Raw genomic sequence first — 18748 nt, forward strand, 5'->3', positions numbered from 1 at the left:
CCAAGAATCACGGGCACCCTGTTGTACACCATTATCACAAACAAAACTTCTAGGTCACAAATAATATTATTCAGAGCTCTGGAAGTGGGGTGACAAACACGATAAACACACCAAACATAAATAATATACACAACCTGGGAAAGAACTTGCTTTTTGTGGGTTTTGCTTGTTTTTTGTTTTTTCCTTTTAAACCATTGCAGGAAACATCCGACGTTTATTATTCACTGTCTCAGACCCTGGAGACGCAGTATTTAGTGTGGTTGCCAGAGTCTGGCGCTAGTCCAGGAGCACTCTCACTTAAAGTTCCTGCAAGCAAATTGGTTAATAAGAATTATGTTAACACAAACTTGCTTATGCTTTCATGTCGAGAAAGGGTCTTCACATTCCTAGTTAATGAAGGTTAAAAAAAAAAAAAAAGGGGGCAAATTAATCCAATTACCTTGTTTTTTCTTCCGTTATTCCAAGGAAAAAGAGCATGTTTCTTCACAATCAACATTTAGCACATTTCCCTAATTAATGCAATTTGATAAAATGAAACAAATTCACGATGTCGTTAGCTGAGTTCTGCCTAATGAAGTTGCGTTGTATGAAACATTAACTGCAGAGCAAGATCCATTTCTGTGGCGAGGGAAACACACATTTATCATTTCAGTACATTTACTTTGGAAGTACCAATCATGAAGGCTTATCACTACAATCATCGTGTCTCGATAAATCAACATAAATTAACATTTTGATCAATGCCTTCATTAAGTCAGCTGTGGAAGAGGAAGTGCTCCTTGGTCTCCTTGGAGAAGCAGAGCCAGCTGCCCCTGCTCCTCCTGGGGAAGGCAGAGGGACCCCAGGCACGGGAGACTTTGGAAACAGCCTCTATCCTCCTGGGCTTGATGATCTCCATTGATATTCTTCAAACACGAAAAGCAAGCTTACTTTTGTAGAAACACCCCATGGAGTTTTAAAAAAGAAGACAAGAGAGAGAAAAGTTGCTGATAAGGGATGATACAAATTTCCAAAAATATGTACTTCTCCTTTGCAAGATAAAGATTTCTAAGATATTTAAATTCCATTTTCATAATTCCAATGAGTATATAATCTTGTATATGAAATGTTGGAAGATTAAAAAGTGCTAAAATGAGAGGACAATTTGTCTTATTCTTGCTAAGTAGTTATAACTCCAAAAAACTCAAAATTTCTTTTCTTTCTTTTTAGTTTTATTCCTATTAGCTTAGGATCATGGATCTTTCTAGTAGATTTTTTATTAATTTTATTATGAAAATACTGTGTTCAGATTTCCCCAATTTCCAGCTAATGTCCTTCTCAGCTGCATACATCTCTGGTAGTCATCATGGTCCCTTGGCCTCCTCACACCTGTTGACAGTTTCTTCTAGTTTAATCGACTATGGCAGTTTTTAGGAGAATTGGTCATTTATTGTTGAGAACTTTAGAGCATGCTGGGCTTTTTTGTCTGACTGGGGTGGGTCTGTTTTTTGTTTGTTTTGTTTGTTCCCATTTTGGGTTTAGGGGAAGATGACCCAGAGATTAAATGCTGTTTTCATCACAATGTATCATGATATCAATCTGAGAGAGCTCACGTAAAATTCCTGTAGTTGAATTGTCTAATGGGAACCATGCCAACTCAAGGGTCACTCGCTGTGTCACTACCAGTTTAATTTGTGCTCCGTGGCTGGTCTGACCACTGGCTAGAGAGTGCTGTTGGGTTTCTCCACAAGGAAGCCACACTGCTTTTCCATCCTGTGTGCACCTGAAGTTAAAGAGTCGAGAACCACAGTCCACCCGTCTTATGACAACACACCTACATTAATTATTTTGAACTCTCCTATATATGAGATTTGTCTTTTCTTCCTCACTCAATATTTATTCACTTAGTTATATCAATATGAAGTCAACAATATTTATTTCTTCTCTAGGCTGCAGTTTATCACTACTTTATCTATTTTATTGCTCTAATTGTCTCAGCTTCAACCATCAGCCAACTTTCATCCAGCTCCCATGCACAGCCTCCCATGGTGGCCATCCGTGAGCCACCACACACCTGAGCACCACCCAGTGTCCAGGGTTTGCTTTAGTATCACTCTTGGTGTTGTATATTCTGTGTTTGAATGGCTGCAAAAGGACAAGCATTCACCCTTACAGTATCACAGAAAGGTGTCACTGCCCCAGACACCCTCAGTGTTGGGTGCGCCCATCATCTGTGTGTCCATGTGCGTCTGAATGTGTTTTAGCACTCACTTCTGAAACTGCCAGATCAGCTGCCTTTGGGTGTCCCCTGCATCAATATTTCAATAAAGTGTGTGTGTGTGTGTGTGTGCGCATGTGTGTTCCCTTTGGGAACTACAAGATGTTCTGGGCTATCCTTATGTATTTCCTGCTTTGGTCTTTCAATAAGCCATTTCTCTAAGGAGAAACTTATATGAGAAATATTACCCAGTGAAATGCACATTTGGGATTATGTATTGACAATGTCCAAGGGAAAGGTCAACTTAATAACACAGTTTCTTACCAGAGTGGCGTGTGAGATGTTGTTCCCTTGGTGCCATGTTAGAAACTTGCAGCCATCGTATCAAGCCTCATTCAAATGTGTGTTTGAAACCTATCAACTTCCATTTTCCTGGGTCCTATGGCAAGAGGCTGATGGATGATTCCTGATACCTTTCTGGACTCTTGCTATTAGCTACACCATGGCCATCCTGAATGCTTCTTGGACTCTCTTGTAAGTGGGTGGGAACCGGAGGCTGGTTGCTCTCTGGCAGGACAGGAGCAGAAGGTGCAGTTTGTCATATTCAAGGAAGACATTGGCCTCCCCTCCCTGCTCCTTGCTGGCCAGAGTCTAGAGGAGGGGGTATCTCAGGTCACACAGTATCTCAACACCAGCAGAACACACCGTAGAAGTGGGTAGCAACTCAGCACCGACAGCCTGAAGCTACCCTGTGTGCCCAGAGTGCCGAGCTCAGGTACGGAGCAGCAAAACAAGCCATCTTTCCTGAGGTTCCACAGCTGCCAGCTCAGCCCCGCTCATCTTGCCCAAGTTCCCTGCTCTTCAGTGCTACATCAAAAGCAAGCTATGCCTAAAAACATGCTATGCCACTATCTGGTGGCCTGCTGTCCCCAGTCCCATGCTGAGCGGTGACGGCCATGGTGTGCTCAGGCTTCTGAATGGCTTGGAATGGTTTCTTCCTACAGAATTAAATATGCAAAGTAGCCTGTGCCTGCATGGTCTTGCTGACACTGGACAGTTTCCAAGGTTGTCTGTACCTAGGAACCACCGGGCATTTTAAAATACAGCTGATGCCCAGATTCAACCCTGGGAAGTTCTGAGTTAATTAGACAGGGGCAGCCTGGCTATTGATATTTTTAGAGGCTCCCCAAGTGGTTGTGACAGACATTGGGGTGTTGAGACCCACTGTTCTAAATGCTGAGCACATGCTACAAGGGGTCGAGATTAGCCCCCGTAACCACCCACTGAACTCAATGGCCAGGGGCATTCGAGCCCATTGATTTGACACTGGCTCTTCAAAGCCTGGCCGAGCACCTTGTCAGCACTGTGCACATCACCAGAAATTAGCTGCTTCATGGCTCAAGTGAAGGGAATGTTGTTCCACACACCAGTAACTTATGGCCTAGAAAAACTCCTTTCCCTGTAATGAAATTTGGCCTCATCCAGGCCTGCTTTTGACAAGCTATGATTATAAAGTCGAACTGCAGCAGCCTGTGACTCCAAGCATTGCAGTCTGTCCTACAGGGCACTTGCACACCTGCTAGTTATAATTGGATTCTTGTCTCTGCTCTGCGTGAGCACAGGGCTGCTGACACCTGCTGCCTGTGCTGAAGCATCCTGCCCCGCTCTCGTCTCCCCCCTCAGAGTCCTTCCAAGCAGCCTAAATTTATCTAGAAGAATAAAGAAGGAGAGGCTCATCATCAGACATCAAAGCTGCTGCAGAGCTGGGGTCAGACTGGAGAGCCCAACAGACCCTTTCAAGATGGAGCTTGTAGAATGGAGAAGGTGGAGACCAATCAATGGGCATGGACTCAGCTGCTTAGACGGGGTTAGTTGTCTTGCCATGTAAAAAATACTTTTATAACACCACTCAGTGAATGCATTCCTGGTGGAAAGCAACAGAGATTAATCTAAAGCTTTTTAAAATAATACATTTTTCAAGTGGTTATTAAAATTCAGAACCAAGAAGGAAACTCTATAGCCCCACGATTGACAGATTAGTTAAAAAAAAATAAAAAGGTGCAATTTATATAGAAATTTTCACTGTGGTTTTACAGATCAATATGGAAATTCTTAGTATCTTTAAGAATAATTTTTTTTGTATTGAATAATGATAGACTTTATCTAAATCTGTAATCATGTAGAATTGACAAACTATAAACTCAGATTTATGCAACTATGTTGTTAAAATAGTCCTGAAGATACAGATTCTTATTTATTTATTTATTTGGACAGGGGAGGACAATAGTAAGCTTTAGTCTTAGTAAACTATCTTCAAACAAAAAAATAGCTAAAAATAAAAGGAAGCAATATGGCACAGTATACAAACAAACTCAGAATATGGCAAATGGCTTAAAACAGAAAAAAATACAAAGAATTATGTAAAACATAGATAAATTACATACATTGAAACTTAAAATGCTTTTGACAAAACTAAACAAATTAGAAGATGTATGAAATGCATGAATGAACAGAGAAGCAGTAGACAACTAATTAGAGCTAACTGTAGCAATGATATGCTTACTATATGTTAATTCAGCGAAAATCAAACTGCCAGAGAAGATAGCACCAAAGTGTTGTCATTTATTGTGGATCTCAAAATCGCAGAGAGCAATAATCCACACATTGTTTAAAAGCACAGGTGTAGTCAGAGAAGAAAGGCAGGCAGGGAAAGACGTTCATTCTCATGGGGGAGAGCCCTGGAGTAGGTGAGCAGAGGGCAAGAGGCATGTCAGTTTGTATTTTAAAATGCATTTGGTCAAACATTATTTAAAACAAATACAGAAGAAGGAGGTCAATTTTGCTGTCTGGCCAGAGGAATAACTGGTTATATTAGTCTGTAATTTTCTCTTATGACTTACAGTTATATAATAATGTTAAAATGAATATAAAAAGAAATAAAGATATGAAAAATACCTCAAAAGCTAAAGTGAACATCTCAGACTTGCTTAAATTCATGGTGATCTTATTTAATATTTTCCATTCAATGCTTATATTTTCCAAATATTTTACAATTAAGATGACAATTGTTGTAATAAGGGTTAAGGTCTTTATAAATTGTTTTTCCAACCTTGGTAGTACATTGAAAAAAGTACAAACCAACCAATCCCCCCTCCATCTATGGCTTTAAATCATTGTCTATCAATCAATCAATCAATCAATCAATCAATCAACCTATCATCTATGTTGTCCATTTATCTACCTATTATCCAAAATCTATATAATCTATCCATGTATCAATCTTTTTCATCTATCATCTATCAGTCTATTTACTTTCCTATTATCTATCTACATCTACATATATCTACCTATCCACATCTGTGCCTATCATCTTCTAACCTCTCTCTAATCTACCTATTAGTCTATTCATCTCTGTATACATCCATTGATCTATCATCTCTATCTATCTACGTGTCTACCCACATCTATCATCTACATCTATCATCTGTCTGTCTTGTATCTTTCTGTCTCTAGTCTACCCATCAGTCTATTCATCTATCTATACATCCATTTATCTAGCAACTCTACATCCACCTGATTTCTCTAAAACCAACTGCACAGGCATGGTTATAATTTAAAGCATTAAAGTGTGTTTCCTCAATACTAGTGTTTGTTTTTATCAGAGAGAATTTGGTATTCATTTTCCCATTTCCACATCACCATAGGTCATTCTGACTTTTAATGTTCTGTAGAGAAAATTGTCTTTTGAATTGGAAGCAGAGATTAATTGCTCATATGTTAAGAAAAGCATTTACTTCCAATCCAGTCTCTTGCAAGGCTGAAAGGCAGGCACTATGCCCTTCTGTGTGAGTGAAAACACTCTCTCCAGTAACGAGGTACTGAAGTTCTTAGTCATTTAGACACAGATACCAAGGACTGTTTACCTCTTCCTAGCAACACAATTTTATTTCAGTCTTCTTTAAGGAATCATATGAACACAAGTGGACATGTTGTAAGCGTCCATAGAGTGCTTTGAATGAATATATCCAAAACAGAATGCTTGCAGGGAAGGCCTCATTGGTCAATCAACAGATTGCAAAGGACGCCTATCACCCGTTCCCTCCACTGTGAGCTGCTCACCTCGGACCGAGAGAAATGTCTGCTTCGGATAAGTCTGAACTTTAAAAATGCCTGGTTCACTCAGAGAAGGTTGTCAACCTCAAGTTTATGGGGAAAAAAACGGGAAAGACAGATGATGGAAAATGGCTGGGCCCTGACTCTGAAATGGGCTGCTATTCAGTAGATCATAGAGCTGAACTCTGGAAGTCGGGAAATAATCACCATTCTCCACGGAGGTCAGATGCTGGTGAGTGTGGTGTCTCCTCATAGGAGCTCCGGCTTCGCTCAGCTGTGAAATGATCACTGATGCTCTTGGCTTGAGGCTCCCCTTTGGTCTCCACAAACTCGGCCCATCATCTCCCCATGGTTACCTGGTGCTCCACCCCCTGCCTCCCCTGGGTCACTTCACTCACTGAGTCCTTTAATGGTATTCTCATGCAGCTTCCATGGAGGTTTTCACTAACAAACATCTTCAGAAGGTTGTGCCTAGAGTGTTGGCGTGAGAGGGTTGGTGTCTTCAATTCTGTTAGCAAAATCATGTGTTGTATTGGCTTTTCACAGAAGTGGCTTCTCCCGCCGATGTGTCCCTGGTCTGTTGGTCCTGGTGTTTACGTTTGGCCTGTTTTTGTTCTTTGTTTACATTGAGCTTGCAACAGAGTCAAGAGACTTAAATGCTCTACTTCTGCCTTTAAATATGGACAGGCTCTTCCCAGATGTCAGGGCTAAGTCTGCCAGAGTAGAAATCTAGAGTTCTTTAGACTCTAGCTGTTGGCTTTGTTTAATTATGCCACACACAGTGACATGCAGATCATGCCTTGTTGTAAATGAAAATGAATTTTGTGGCTTTATTAAGGAAGTTAAAGGTTAATTGCAAGAATATGCTAAAACATAAAGTAAACTTTTGAGAATTATGCTAATTATTTGAGGCTATATTAATATCTATTAGGATCATTAACCTTGAATGATGATAGAACAAATTTAATTTCAAATAAAGTTATGGTAGACCAAATTTAATTCCAAATAAAGAAGGAATATTATTTCATAATTTTGAAATGTTGGTATTTTTAATATTGCCTTACTTGTGAAGTATTCTGACTTATTTTCCTCAGTGTTTGCATTAGTATTGAAAAGACTGGCGATGTGCTCATGTTTATGTGTATGCATACCTATTTAAATGTCCACTCAAGAGCAAAGCATTCCAATATTGTATGATGACCAATGGACTTGATCAGAAAAACATTACTTGAAAATGTTCCTAGAAGGAACCTGCTTCTACCAGCAGTCCCTGTTCTCCCCACTGACAAACCTGCCCGGGCCTGGGAAGCTACCATAGTCCCCTTTGTCCCTGCAGATGAGTTTCTGGGTGTGGCAGAGAGAGAGAGGCCATCATAATCTCAGCCCTTCTGGAGTGTGGCTACAGCACCTTTTCATGGACTCTTTGGTTGCTTGACTCCTTTGTTTTGTTTTGTTGTAGTGGGGATTGCACCCAGGGGCACTTAGCCACTGAGCCTCTGTTTTGTATATTTTATGTATAGACAGGGTCTCACTGAGTTGCTTAGGGTCTCAATATGATGCTGATATTGAACTTCAGATCCTCCTGCCTCAGCCTCCCAAGCTGCTGGGATTACAGGCATGAGCCACCACACCTGGCTTGAATGTCTTCTCCATAGAAATGTCTCTCAAATCTGTTCTCTGTTGTTTGTCCTTAAGTATTGAATGGTAAGGATTGTACATACATTAGCTCCTTCTCTGAGATATTATTTGAAATATTTTCTTCATTCTCTGTGTTGTTTTTTCAATTTTTTAAGAATGTTCTTCAAAGCAAAAAGTTTTATAATTTGATGAAATCCAATATATATATTTTATTTTATTGCTTGTACCTTCAAATAATTGTCAAACTCAAGGTCATATAAATTTATGCCTATCATTTTTTTCTGTTTTATAGTATAAACTCTTATTTTTTAGCTTTTGATAAATTTTTAATGTGATATCTATTACTTTATTTATGACTTGAAGTTTTTCAAAGTTTTTCTTAATATTTAAATTACTGATTCAATTTCATTTCTCATTGTCGGTCTGTGACTGCCTGGTTCCATTTTGGCAAGTCATATGTGCTCAGAAATGTGTCTGCTTCCTCAGTCCCTACGTCACTGACAGGCCAGTACTCATGATGGTCTCCAATGAGGACCCTTTGGGTTTCTGGGTGTCCCTGTATTGTTTCCTCTATGATTTTACTTGTTGTATCTTCTCTTTTTTTATCTTGGTTAGTCTAAAAACTAAACAGATTAGCAAACTAACGGTTCATTAATTTTGCACATCTTTTTTTAAAAATTAAGTTTTGATTTTGTTGATCTTTTAAATTTGTTTCCATTTACTTTATTTTTGTTCTGATATTTGTCATTTTTTCACTTTATAAATTTTGAATTTGATTTGACTTGTTCTTACTTTTCTAGTTCTTCAAATTTCCTCTTCATATTTTTTTATTTGAATTTTTGTTTCTTTATTTGTTTTTAACATTGGTGCCTCTTGCTGTAAAATGCCTTGCTACTGCTTTTACCCTAGGTCAAAGATTTTGATATGCTCTATTTCTATTACCATTTGTTTCAAAAAACCTTATAATTTTCTTTTATTGCTTCATTGACCCATCAAAAGCCCTATTAATTATTTAAGAACATGTTATTCAATTTACAAGTATTTGTAGAATTCTGAAGTTCTTCTTGTGGATTTCTGGTTTTATTCCATTGTGATCAGAGAAGACACATAATAGGATTTCAAGTTTTGACTTGTTGTAACTTGTCTTTTCACCTAAATAGGATCTAACCTGGAGATTACTTCAAGTACTCCTGGGGTTTTTTGTTGTTGTTGTTGTTTTGTTTTTGTTTTTGTTTTTTTTTGTGTGTGTGTGTATGTTTTTCTGGATACAGTGTACAGAACAGAGCAATATAAATTACACATACATAGAGATAAGAACTATTGTTATAAAGCAAAGTGTGTACAATGAAAGTAAAAACAACATGAAGGGACTGACATGTTTTCCTTAAGAGACTACAACATGCTTCAAAATGCTACAACATAGGAGCATAGCACTCTGTACATTTCGGTCTGTGTAGAACACCTGCAGCAAATCCTGACACCAAACACATTTTTGAACTAAGTTAGAAAACAAAAAAAAAAACTTGAGTTTTTTTTCCCTTCAACATTCTGGCAATGGTACCTCCTGATTTCTGAAAGCAGCTGTTAATCTTACTGAGGACACCTCACAGTGATGAGTTGCTTCAATATTCTTCATCTTTGCCATTTGATAGTTTGAATATGACATGTCTTATAATGTCTGCATTTGTTCTTCATTGATATGTATACTCATATCTTTCATAGAATTTGGACTGTGGGGAGCTGGGGTCAATCTCAGGGCCTTGTGCATGCTGGGAAAGCATTCTACCATGAAGCTACATCGTCAGCCTTGTAAGTGTTCTTTCTGCCCATTCTTCTCTCTCCTCTTCTTGTGAAACTCCCACTATGTGTATGTTGCTTCATTTATCAAGCTGCAAGTGTCTCAGGCATACTTTCTCTCTTTTTCATTATTTTGTTGTTGATGATGTTTACTCATAAAGGTAAATTTCAATGGATTCATCTTTAAATCCGCTGATTCTTTCTTCACCAGCTCAAATTTTCTCCTGAACTATACATAAAAGGAAATGTTTCATTTTAGTTATTGTACTTTTAAATTTCATAATTAACAAGATTCTTTTTGTAAAAATTTCCACCTCTATGCTGATAGTCTCTATTTGATTAGATGTGAAAATATTTTCTTTTGAGTTTTTTTGGCATTTCACTTTTTGTTTTAAAGAATATGAGTATGTGAAGTCTTTATCAAATAAATCCAACATCTGATCTTCCTCAGAGACAGTTTCTATTGATCCTGTTCCTTTTCATGGACCAATATTTGGCTTTATTTACATTTCTTAATCTCCTGATTTTTGTTGAAAACTTCATTTTTAAATTACATAAAATGGAAACTCTGGAAATCAGATCCTCCAGCCTCTTAGTTTCATTGTTTTTGCTGTTTGTTTGCTTAATTTCGGGGGGTGGGGGTGGGGGTCTAATTCCTTGAAGTGTGTATTCTTTGTCATGTGTAGTCCTTAAGACTCTCTGTTCAGTTAGCTTGGTCATCAGCTCATGATTCTTTAAATCTGTAAAAGCAGCAACCTCATAAGGATTGCTTATCAACTCTGAGTACATTCTGGAATACAACTCTTTACAACTCTTTCAGTCTGAGAGTTTATACTCTATTTTAAACCTTCACTTCCTGTTTGCACAGAGCTTCAAGTTCAAGCCAAGGTGAGAGGCCTACTGAGGTCTTTCCTCTACGTTACACAGATGTTCACATGAGTATGCACTTCTGAGTTTCCTGAGATATGTCAGAGATTCTTCAAAACTCTCTTTGTACATATACCTTCTCACCTCATTCTAGCTTTTCTTTTTATGGTCAGCTTTTTGTTTGTTTAGTCTCAGATAACTATAATATCAAACAATGATTACAGATATAGTTTTTAGCAAATGTTCCTAGGGAAAAGATGTTTGCACTGGGTAAGAGCAGAGTCAGTTTCAATAAATAAAATTTCTGCAGGTGGAGGATTTCCAGGATGCTACCAAAATGTCAAATAACGTCAATTCTCTGTAGATAGGGCTCTGGAAAAGCTGTAGAGCTGGTTCCCAATCCTGGGGCACCTCTGACTTGCCTCGCGGGGTTGAAGCTGTTGGCTTGAATCCTACTCCTATGCTGGGGAAGGCAGGAAAGAAGAGCACAGGGCAATTCAAGTGGCACAGAGCGCACGGTTCTTACAGAACATGCTTCTTATGGAGACAGAAAGTTAGAGGGTGGGTGGGCAGCATTTTAATGAATGTGCTCAGGATTCTTTCTGACCTTGGTCAATTTTTAAAGTTCTCGAAATGTTAATTTTTTAACAACTTTTGCCTGCATACTCTTTAATTTTCTGGAAGAGATAGATATCGCTATGTTTGTTTAATTTTGAATACTTTATAGAATGAATTTTTAAACATTGAAGCACAAATTTGAGACCTGATAAGTATGATTTATTATCAGAAACTTCAAAAGTGGTAACAGAAACATCTGAGTTAAGACTGTCTTAAACTTGATTTCCCTTTTTATCTCTGCTCCCTCAGGTTTCCTGTTCCTCCCCAGATTCTAGATCAGTACCCTAGCTCAGTCTGTGCATTGGTTACATCTCCTTGCCACTTGTCCTTCATTGTTCACACCACCTGAAATACACTAGTCCTCCAGGTCTTAGTAGAGGCAGATCTCCCTGAGATACTGCCCAGGGCAGTTCCTCTCCAGACTCCTTCCTCCCCTGGAGTGTTTCCCGGCACTGCCCCACTCGAACCTGGTGACCGCTGCTCAATTGCGGTCTGAAAACTGTTTCTGGTCCAGGAATTGTAGGTTAGGTGGCCCACTAAGAAGTAAGGACAGACACTCAGAAGGGTACTCAGATATTTTATAGCAACTTGAAGTCACTGCATCATTTAAAACCATAAATTATCAACCTGTCTCATGGCTCAATGTATACATGGACTCAGAAGTCATCAAAGATGTGACTCATCATTGGTGAGGCACAGGGCGATAGCTGGGTACCAGTCATGTTCAATTATACTGGATGAAAATATGAGCTATTTAAAGGTGAATTCATTCATTCAAATCTAAGGAGATATAAAATCCGGGAGTAACTATTTATTTATCCTCTAACTTGTTTTTACCATCATTTTCAAATTTAATTGCACAGTTCTGTTCAATTTATATCTAACTATCATTATTAAATCACAGTAAATAAAATAATTCTTCTTTTTCAATTCTAATATACAGATAGTGTATCAAGCTTCACTGGAGGTTTGTCAAGTCAAGACACTTGTTTTCTAAATGAATAACAGTCATAAATCAAATTGTGTTATAGAGGTGCATCTGTAGAAATCTATGTTCTAGTTTACTCAGATTTATAATCAGTGGCATTTAGTAAGCTCAGTGTTTGTGAATGTAATTGATAATATATGCTAAAATTATCCTGTTATTTTGAAGATCCATTAGGTAATGAATCAATGAAACCACAAATTACATTTAAAAATGTAAGAATAAGTTAAAAACCAAAAGAATTCATTAAAAACTAAAATGTTTATTAAAAATATTGACATAAGCAACGATTCTATATTTTTACATTGGTGCTTTCAAGGTTCCTATAAGTCCCACCTGAAGGATGTCTGTAAAAGTAGAGGAATCTGAAAAAGATTCAGTGGTTTAAGAGCTTTTTGGTCATGACTCCATAACTGGACATGTTCAGGTTCTGGATAGTAATGGAGAAATACATTAAAACAAAAAAAAGACTCATTTATTTATTTATTTATTTATTTATTTATTTATTTATTTATTTATTTATTTTAGTTGCAGTTGGACACAATGCTTTTATTTTATTTATTTATTTTTGTGTGGTGTTGAGGATCGAACCCAGGGTCTCGCACATGCTAGGCAAGTGCTCTACTGCTGAGCCACAACCCCAGCCTAACATCAAAAAATTTAAAAGATGATGATGGTGATGATGATGATTATTTCAACATTACAAATACAAAATGTCCATATTCGCAGCTATGGGATGGGATCTGAATCCAGTAGAAAGTGAGAGCATTCTTCAGCTGCATAAAGCCGTTCCAACCCTGAACTGTACAAAACTGCACAGAATCATGCTGCCATCCACGCATTTGAAGTCTCTTTTAGAACATGCTCTGGTGGAGCAGTTACCCGTATCAGGATCCTGGGCCAAATGGAAGTCAGCATACTTTGAAAAAAGTCTCCCTAAGGGGTGAAGAAAGCTCAGCTGAATGAATGCATCATGTCTAACAACTAGGAAATGATTAGTTTTATAAGTTTGTTCCATAATTCAAATATGTTTCTCAAAAGTTTATTCTCAACAATCCTCATATCTAACATGGAAGAACCAATGTTTTAAGGTCAAATTTTATTATCACAGAATAAGAAAGAATAATCTCAAAGGTTCTCAAGGGAGAACATTTGGTAAAGAAAGCTTGAATGAGAAAATGGATTTGTGATGTTTTTGCAAAGTAAGAAATCAGTTGACCACATTTTCTTAGAAATGCAAATTAGACAGCCAGTCTTGCTTATTTATCTAACATTTTTCTCTTTAGGGTAATATAATAGGTTTGTATAACATGGGAAAGCCAAGTGCTTTTCAATGGTGTGTATACAAATGGCAAACACAAAATTTAGAAAGTGGAAATTATAAAGACTTTGTAGATTTTCAGTATAAGTTCCAGGACTTAAAACAATTATTAAAAAAAATGAAGTGTTCTTAAAGTTTCCCGTATGTTCCTGGACATTGATTATGCTCCATTTATGTCACAAGATCTAGAGCCCATAAACCATTGTTTTTTAAAATTTATTTATGTGCCAACTGTTCTACCCTAAATATGGTCAATATCATGCAATAACACTGAGATTATCTTGAATGGAGGCTGAGACCAGGGTTTATTTCTCACCTCCTGCTGACTTTTCCACCCCACATCTGTGCACCAGTATTTGCCTGTCCTCAGTGGCAAGCTTCTGAGAAAACTGAGGACAGACAGGGTTAGATGAGGACAGAATGAGCAAGATGAAATAAGAGGATAAATCAGTGGGAAAATAAGACAAAAAAATAAAAGCAATACTAAAACTTTCTGGTTCTTATTACTTGGGATGAATACTGTGCTTGTGTAAATTTTTATTGCAGTACTTCTTTTTTAAAATTTATTTATTTTAATTATATATATATGACAGCAGAATGCATTTTGATTCCTTGTACACAACTGCAGCACAACTTTTCACTTCTCTGATTGTACATGATGCAGTGTCACACCATATGTGCGGTCATACCGTCATACATGTACCTAGGGTAATGATGTCCATCTCATTCCACCATCTCTCCTGCTCCCATTTGCTTCCCCTCCTTGCTCTGCCTTTGCCCATGTCTCTCTCCCCCCACATTATGGCACAGCATTCACTTATCAGGGAGAACATTCAGCCGTTGGTTTCTTGGGATTAGCTTGCTTTGCTTAGCATGATATTCTCCAGCTCCATTCATTTACCTTCAAATGCCATACTTTTATTAACTTTTAATGCTGAGTAATATTCCATTGTGCATGTATACCACAGTTTCTTTATCCATTCATCTACTGAAGGGCATCTAGGTTGGTTCCACAGTTTAGCTATTATGGATTGAGCTGCTGTAAACACTGATGTGGCTGCGTCATTGTTTTATGCTGTTTAAGTCCTTTGGGTATAGACTGAGGAGTGGGATATCTGGGTCAAATGGTGGTTTCACTCCAAGTTTTCTAAGGAATCTCCATACTGCTTTCTAGAGTGTTTGCATCAATTTGCAGTCCCACCAGTAATGTATGAGTGTGCCTTTTCCCCCACATTCTTGCTCGCCAACACTTATTGTTGTTTTTATTTTTGATAACTGCCATTCTGACTGGCATGAGGTGAAACCTTAGAGTAGTTTTGCTTTGCATTTCTCTAATTACTAGAGATGTTGGATATTTTTTCATATATTTGTTGGTTGATTGTAAATCATCTTCTGAGAAGTGTCTGTTCAGCTCCTGTTTGGTTTTTGGTGTTAAGTTTTTTGAGTTCCTTTGTTTTTTTTAACTGATTTTTTTTAAATACACAAGAGCGGAATGCATTACAATTCTTATTACACATATAGAGCATGATTTTTTAGATCTTTGTATAAAGTATGTTCACGTCAATTAATGTCTTTATACATGTTTTTTTTGGTTTTTTTTTTTTGCATTTCAATTCTTATTACACATATATACCACGATTTTTCATATCTCTGTTTGTATATAAAGTAGGTTAACACCCAATTTGTGTCTTCATGCATGTACTTTGGATAATGATGTCCATCACATTCCACCTTCCTTGCTAATCACTTGCCTCCTCTCTTGAGTTCCTTATATATCCTGGAGATTTGTGCTCTATTTGCCGAGTGTGTGACAAAAATTTGCTCTCCAAATGTTGGCTCTATCTTCACCTCATTGATTATTTCTTTTGCTGAGAAGAAGCTCTTTAGTTTGAATCCATCCCATTTATTAATTCTTGATTTTATTTCTTGTGCTTTAGGAGCCTTGCTAAGGAAGTCGAGGCCCAATTTGACATGATAACGATTTGGGCCTAATTTTTCTTCTAGTAGGTGCAAGGTCTCTGGACTAATTCCTAGGTCCTTGATCCACTTTGAGTTGAATTTTGAACATGGTGAGAGTTAGGGGTTTATTTTCATTTGGTTGCATATGAATTTCCAGCACCATTTGTTAAAGGGGCTATCTGTTCTCCAAAGTATGTTTTTAGCTCCTTTGTCTAGTATGAGATAAATCTATTTCTGTAGGTTTGTGTCTGTGTCTTCTAATCTGTACCATTGATCTATTTTGGTGCTAATGCCATGTCATTTTTGTTACATTAGCTTTGTAGTATAGTTTAAGGTCTGGTATTGAGATGCCTCCTGTTTACTCTTCTTGCTAAGTATTGCTTTATCTATTCTGGGGCTCTTATTTTTCCAAGTGAATTTCATGATCGCTGTCTCTATTTCTATAAGGAATGACATTGTGATTTTAATTGGAATTGCACTGAATCTATATAATGCTTTGGGTAGTATGGCCATTTTGACAATATTGATTCTGCCTATCCAAGAGCGTAGAAGATCTTTCCATCTTTTAAGGTCTTCTTCAATTTCTTTCTTTAGTGTCCTGAAATTTTTGTTGTAGAGGTCTTTTACCTCTTTTGTTAAGTTGATTCCCAAGGTCTTTTTTTTTTTTGAGGCTATCATGAATTGGGTAGTTTTTTCCTAATTTCTCTTTCATGGGATTCATCACTGATATATAGAAAATCATTTGATTTAGGGGTATCGAATTTATATCCTGCTACTTTGCTTAATTCATTTATTAATTCTAGAAGTTTCCTGGTGGAGCTTTTTTGGTCCTCTAAGTATAGAATCATGTTGTCAGCAAATAATGATAGTCTGAGTTCTTCTTTTCCTATTTGTATTTGCAGTATTTCTTAAATGTTTTATTCTGCATCCTTTCTGGGCTTAAAAAGTATTATTCCCCAGGCCCTTTTATTGGTTTGGAATGTATTAGTTCTGTTTTAATACCCAATGGTATTGTGTAAAATGTTAATGCATTTATTTGGTTTTGCAACCTCTACCAGTCGAGCAAGAAACTTACACTGGACTCTGATCTCTCACATTATTGAGGTGCAACTTTTGAATGAAGATTTGTTTTTTTACTATATCCAGTACTATGGACTTATGTCAAGAAGTATGAAGATTACATGTTTTCTAGCTTTTTGTTTATTTTTGCGTCTTGGATTTTACTATCTTTTCTTTTAACAGAAGTGCATCGTTTTTTAGTCCATTAAAATTATTGAGAACGATTGGTAAAATCTTTGTGGATTTTTTAGTAAGTCGTCTTTACTTTTGCTTACTCATGAACAATATTTCAGCTAGAAATAAGGTTCTAATTTGAGATCTTTTCCCCGGAGTCCATTAATTTTGGGGTTTCATATCTCTAATGAGACATACAAAGTCTAATATTCTCCTCTTTTTAGGTAACCTGCTGAAATCCACCTTGGTCTTGGTAACAGGGCAGGCTGACTGGGTTTCTGAAGGATTTCCTGGATACCACCAGGCACCCAGGTGCAATAAACAATAAGAGCCGTCCCAGAGTGGAGATTAGCCTCCTGAGCAGGGAGGGGAGAGAGGCAGGGAGAGCAGAACGCCCTCTCTTCCTGCTAACTGCTAAATTGTCTCTTGGACTTTAAGGTTTCAGTTTGTTTCCTAATTTTAAATATGAATTTGTTTTTATTTCTCTCTTCCATAGTTCAGTATATTCTTTCCATCTGAGATTTTAGTCTCTAAAGTCTGCAAAATGAACAACCTGTGTGATCTCATTCTAAAATTCCTATTTTTCCTGTAGTGACTCTGTTTTTCCTGAACCACAACTCCTCTCTTCTCTCTCTCTCTCTCCCTCTCTCTCCCTCTCTCTCTCTCTCTCTCTCTCTCTCTCTCTCTCTCTCTCTCTCTCTCTCTCTCCTCATCATTAGCAGAGCTTTCTTCCTATGGACTCTCACTGTGGAAATACTCCATAGGTGTATTTTTCAGTTGCTTCTGTTAACCGTAGGGACTTGGCCAGTCACAGACTCATTCTGATGCTTCTCCTAAAAGGCGGTTAGGACACTCAAATGCTGTGAATCCCAGCCCTTCCCCTGAGTTCTGATTTCTCACCCTGACTCCAGTTCTAGCTGAGGCGCTTGCCGGCTATCACCCTTGCCCCTTGCTTAGGACCATCGTCACCTTCTGCTGTCCCCAGCTTCCTGGACAGTGCAGTCTAAGAGGTTGCATGCTGTCGCCATCACACCATCCTCAACTCCCTGCTCCACACAACTGCGATGTCATCTGCAGCTCCCACATAGGTGCGAATGCCACTTCTCTTCATTCCTGCCTGAGTCCTGAACATCCTTCAGCAAATACTTATTTATTTATTTATTTATTTTTATCTTTGAATGCACTTGAGAAATACACTGGAAAAAAATTTCTTTCCTTTGGAACTCAGGTGTTTTCTATTTTATCAAAAGCATTTCTACTTGTTTGGAGGAGATGGTAACCACCCCTGCCAGTTCAGTTCGTTGCCTCCACCTATACCCTAGGGAAAGAGCACTTACCCAGATGCTTCCAGCAGATCCCTGAGACCATGCTAAATCACTCTGTTTATTATGTGGGTGTGATATGACCCACAGAATATGTGGGTTTGTGCTTTTAATAGGCAGAAGGAGAACTGAACAGTTAATTTCTTGAGGCTTCTTAGAAATGTTAGGAACTTGTTTATTTTCTTCTTCACACATGACTGAGCTACCATTAGCAGTGTGACTGATGTCTCTGCTTTGTCTTGAGAGACTCTGTACTTGTGAACAGTTCACTTTCACATTGATAATTACTTCCAGCAGAATCTGTTTCTTTCCTGTGTGTAAGCCAGAGTTCTCAGTGGTTCATACCTTCCACTGGCAAAATTTTCTTCACCCATCAAGCAATATGGTGCTCTTGTGTAAGAACCATTCATGGTTGTCTGGGCCATTTTTAGATTTATTCATTACATTTTGGTAGCAAGTGATTTGCAATTCTAATGTAATATTTTACTTTATGCACATAATATATGATAATCTACTATATTTTTCAAAAACAAAGTTGTGCTCCTTACAGGTAAAATTTGTACACACACAATGCAAGTAAGGTTTTATTCCAAAGCATAGTACATAAAATTAATACATAATACAGTATCTGAATAGTTTGACCAACCTTCTGCTGGTAAATAATTTACTGTTGACACAGGTCTTCAAACCAGAGGACC

The sequence above is a fragment of the Callospermophilus lateralis genome, chromosome 4 (assembly GCF_048772815.1).
Source record: "Callospermophilus lateralis isolate mCalLat2 chromosome 4, mCalLat2.hap1, whole genome shotgun sequence".
Lineage (NCBI taxonomy): Eukaryota > Metazoa > Chordata > Mammalia > Rodentia > Sciuridae > Callospermophilus > Callospermophilus lateralis.